This window comes from Nomia melanderi, unplaced genomic scaffold (genome assembly GCF_051020985.1).
Source record: "Nomia melanderi isolate GNS246 unplaced genomic scaffold, iyNomMela1 scaffold0195, whole genome shotgun sequence".
Taxonomy (NCBI): Eukaryota; Metazoa; Arthropoda; class Insecta; order Hymenoptera; family Halictidae; genus Nomia; species Nomia melanderi.
In genome coordinates this window covers 30001-35000 of record NW_027475310.1, presented here as the reverse complement: position 1 = coordinate 35000, position 5000 = coordinate 30001, and the positions used below count along the sequence as shown (strand labels likewise).

Sequence of the window (5000 nt, the reverse complement as noted above, 5' to 3'; positions counted from 1 at the left end):
CTGGGCCCTAAGATTGAGCCCTGAGGACAGCCTCTGGTTACCTGTTTCTCGACACGGGTCAATTTCCCTATCAGTGAGGCCGTACGGTCGTTGAGATAATCCGCGACGAGTCTATATAGGTTTCGCGGGCAGTTCCGCTCCTTGAGGCGAAAGAGGACGCTGGGCCACCATACGTTGTCGAACGCGCCCGAGATGTCGAACAAAATCGCAAGCGCGTATTTTGTCGTTGACCCCTCGAGCCCGCTGCGGACGGCGCGGATGGCGTCAGTCGTCGACCTTCCCTTTCGGAAGCCGAACTGCCTAGGGGAAGCATAGCCGGGGTGGAGAAAAATGGGCTCCAGCCTTTCGCGGATCAGCTTCTCCAGGGATTTCCCAACCACCGAGAGAAGGCAGATGGGCCTGTAGGAGCTGGCCGCGGACTCGTCCCTATCGGGGCTTTTGAGGAGGGCGCGTATCGAGCCATATTTCCATGGCTTCGGGAAGCTGCCTTGTGACAGGCAGCCGTTGAAGAGGGCTGAGATTTCGCTTATTAGGACCGGATAAGCGGCCTTAAGCATTCGGACCTCGATAAGATCGGAACCTGGAGCTTTGCCATTGCGAATCGAGCCGATTGCATGGCAAATTTCCTGTTCCGAGAAGGGTGGAGTATCTGGGGTATCCGGGGGGGTTACGCTCGCGGACCTTTTACGACGTTGACACTCGAGCGTGTCCGGGGCGTCGTCGGGAACAAGGGCGTGGAGGAGGCTTAACGCGGTCTCCTCCCACGTAATTGTGGAACCGGACAGAACCGGGGAAGTGGCCAGGGCTTTATCGGGGCTGATCTTTTTGACGCAAATTTTATACGCCGCTCCCCATGGGTTTTTCGCGCAGGATTCCGTTACGAAGTCCCGCCAGCTTGATCGCTTGGCGGTCTGAATTTCGTAGGAATACTTCCTGCGAATCTGGAGGTACGCGACGCGTTTCGCTTCCCTGGTGGAAGGGTCCGACTCGACCTGGAAGGACTTCCGCATGCGGTAAGTTTCCTTCTTTAGCCGAGTCAGGTTTTCCGTCCACCAGGGAACCGACTTCGGGAAAGTTTTCTTCCTCGGAAGGGATTTTTGCGCAGCCGTAATGATTGCGTCTTGAAGAGACGCAGCTGAGGCCTCAATTGCAGATTTGCTGTCCAGCCGGGAATCGCGGAGGAGGCTGCTTTTGATTATTTCCAGGTTCGATTGGAATTTAGCCCAATCGGCCCTGGATGTATTGAATCTGGGGCTCGCGGAGGCGGGTCCCATTGTGGTGGGGGCCTTGTATGTGAAGGTAATTGCGTTGTGGTCGCTGGATGTCCAATTTTCATGGACCTTCCAGCTTCCTATGAACCCGACGGTCGGAAGGCTTGACAGCGTTACATCTACGTTGGAGGATCCTTTATGGTTGCGGAATGTGGGGGCGTTACCGGGTTCGTTGAGGACTACTAGATTTTCCTGGGCTACAACCCATTCCAATTCTTCGCCTCGCGGATCGGTTGTGGTGCTGTGCCAAATCGAGGACTTCGCGTTGGCATCGGCAGCGATTATTAATCTCTGTCCGCGGAGGGAGCGGCATATTTGCGAGATTCTCGCCAGATATCTTTCGATATCGTGCGAGAATTTGAAATATACGCTAGCGAGGTACAGTTTCCCAAATGGTCCTGTTACCTCGATGCACGTACAATAGTCGTCGCTGAGATGCGACAGCTTGAGGGACTCGAGGTTGGGATTGCGTATCGCGATACCAGCCATGGCTCGGTTGCCAGGCTCCGCGCCCGTGACTGCCGTGCAATTCGTGAGGCCGATGAATTTGCCCTTCACGTTGTACGGCTCCTGCATGAGCAGGATGTCGATATGCTCGCGGCTCATTACGTGGCTCATCTCCAGGGAAGCTGCCTGTGAGCCACGTAAATTAGCTTGGGCTATTTTGATTTCCTGACTACCGCTCGTGAAAGATTTACGCATAGTCAGTACGGATCAGCACCTGATTAATAGCTTGCCGGTAGGAGGGGCACTCCTTGCTTGTGACCGCGTGTTTGTGCTCCTTGCCGTGTTTACGGCAGTTGGAGCAAGTTGGCGCGTCTTTCTTTGCCGGGCACGTTTTGAAGTTGTGGCCCGCGGTCGCGCAATGCCCGCAGACTTCCTTGTCTGCGCGGCAGTGTTTTGTGGTATGGCCGAACGATTGGCACTTGTAGCAGCGGGTTGCCGCTACATAGTCGCCCAATCGGCAACACTTCCACCCTACATATAGCCTGTTCTTCTTTGAAAGGATATCTCTGACGGGTCTAGATACCTCGAGGATTATATTACACGATTCCCTATCTTTTGGTCCAGACTTAAACGACACCTTAGTCTGTTCCCTAACGATGTTACGGTCCTTCGGGTCGATGTTTTGCGCAATGATCGCTTCAATCGTTGCCTGATCGTTGTCAGACCGCGGGGCGTCGTAGATAATAACGCGGGGGGCCTTCTTGGGGGGGGCACCGACCACGAAACCGGCGGATTTTAACTCGTCGTTCGAGGTGAGGCCCGACAGGTTGCTACCTTTCGCCGCCTCTATGATAATCCCGTTTCCATTGATGGTCCTAATGTTCCTCACTTGGAGGTTCGCTTTCGCGGGCGAGACCAATTTAAGGACCGCCTTCTTGGTCTCTTCGCTGTTAGCGAAGGCTTGCCGGTCCTTGGGTATTATTGTTACCACATTGGGGGGGTCGCGCCTGATATTTGAGAGGGCCGCAATTTTGGACGAAATCCCGAGTCGTTGCGCGTAAGTTACCGGTTTTCCTACACTGGCGGGCGGCGCGGCTTTCGGGGGGTTCGCGGAGGTGGTGGGGGGCGGGGCTGGGGCCCGAAGGGGGGGGCGAGGGTGGGACGCGGTACGGAGGGCCATTATCTGGCCCTCGAGGTGGGCGTTAGCCATAAGGGCTCGGTCGAGTAGGCCGTTAATCGTGGATAGCGCGGTCAGAATTAGTTTGTTGGTACTCGGACTCACCTTGTTCTCCGCATCGCACAGGTGCTCCACCACGGCCTTCTGCACCTGCTCTGCCTTCTCCTTCATTCCCATGGACGTTACGGGGCTGGCATCGGGGGTCACGGGCTTCTTAGTTGGCCTGCTCGCTGCTGCGTCTGGTTCCGCAGCATCGGGCTGTGCCGTCTCCTTCGCCGGTACGGGGGTTTCCGGCGTCGGGCGTGGGGAGCTGTCGGAGTCAGACTCCGAGTACAAGACGCGCGCCTTCCTTTTCCCTTGCCTGACGCATCGGCGTTCCTCCCTGACGGGGGAGTCCACCTCACTGGTTTCGGGGGACTCCATATCCGGGGACCACATCGCGGGTTTCTCCTCGGCAGCTGCACGGCTGCGCGTCGCCTTGCGCGTCATGCTGCGGCAACAGCTGTTGTCGCCGCGGCTGACGGCTCGGAACTGCGTGTTTCCTCGGTACACCGGTGGCGGCGCTACAGGTTGCTGGTCTTCAATATGGCCGTCCAAGATGGCCGACTAAGATGGCGTCCAAGATGGCGTCCAAGATGGCGTCAACAAAACTGTTGTCGTTGATACTCGAATATATCTCGATAAATATCACTAGTTTGTGGCAATTCGACAGGAATTACCACAACACTGTGCCACAACGTCGTAGACAGACCACTGGCCGCGGCGATTCTACGGTCCCGCGTTTTTTAAAACGAATATAAGGCTTTGAAAATCTCAGGTGACGCCAGCTGACGTCACCAACCGACGCTAACTTTATTTTCTCGATAAATTCGGATCCCGCTGACCGAATTCCGCGATTCTTTGCACAAATTGCTCAGAAACACTTGCACTTCACTTTAGACTGCGTAAATTGATTTCTCCTCGACATTTACCGCTTTTTTGGGCCTCGAAACACGGAGCGACGTGAACACGCGTCTGTATTCTGCGCCTCCTAGCGGTGAACTCAGTAGATAGGGACAGAGGGAATCTCGTTAATCCATTCATGCGCGTCACTAATTAGATGACGAGGCATTTGGCTACCTTAAGAGAGTCATAGTTACTCCCGCCGTTTACCCGCGCTTTTTTGAATTTCTTCACGTTGACATTCAGAGCACTGGGCAGAAATCACATTGCGTCAACACCCGCGGGGGCCATCGCAATGCTTTGTTTTAATTAGACAGTCGGATTCCCCTAGTCCGTGCCAGTTCTGAGCTGAGCGTTGAATGGCGGCCGAAGAGGACGAACGCTACGCGAAAGCCTCGCAGCAAGGAAGATCCGCGGGAGGCCAAGGCTCGGGACCGAGCTCGGATCCCTGCACGTTGCCGTACATGTTCACCTCGCCCAGGCCCGGCACGTCAGCCAGACCCGCTTCCCGACCAAGCCCGACACGCCCCGCTCCTCAGAGCCAATCCTTATTCCGAAGTTACGGATCCAATTTGCCGACTTCCCTTACCTACATTAATCTATCGACTAGAGGCTCTTTACCTTGGAGACCTGCTGCGGATATGGGTACGAACCGGCGCGACACCTCCACGTGGCCCTCTCCTGGATTTTCAAGGTCCGAGGGGAAGATCCGGACACCGCCGCAACTGCGGTGCTCTTCGCGTTCCAAACCCTATCTCCCTGCTAGAGGTTTCCAGGGAACTCGAACGCTTATACAGAAAAGAAAACTCTCCCCGGATCTCCCGACGGCGTCTCCAGGTCATTTTGGGTTACCCCGACGAACACTCTTACGAGGGCCCGAATGGTATGCGGTTCCGCTGCCGGGTTCCGGAATAGAAACCGGATTCCCTTTCGCCCGATGGGTGTGTACTTTTTGTCTCTCTCTCTCGTATTGATCGTGTATAAAATAAAAAAACACCTCATCTACATAGGATTTCTCTTAGGGCTTAGGATCGACTGACTCGTGTGCAACGGCTGTTCACACGAAACCCTTCTCCACGTCAGTCCTCCAGGGCCTCGCTGGAGTATTTGCTACTACCACCAAGATCTGCACCGACGGCGGCTCCAGGCAGGCTCACGCCCAG

At 55.5% G+C, this 5000-nt stretch overlaps 1 pseudogene; it reads right to left on the bottom strand.

The window, feature by feature from the left end:
- The window catches only part of LOC143175814 (large subunit ribosomal RNA), a 10058-nt pseudogene that overhangs the window by 3288 nt on the left and 1770 nt on the right, over positions 1–5000 (bottom strand).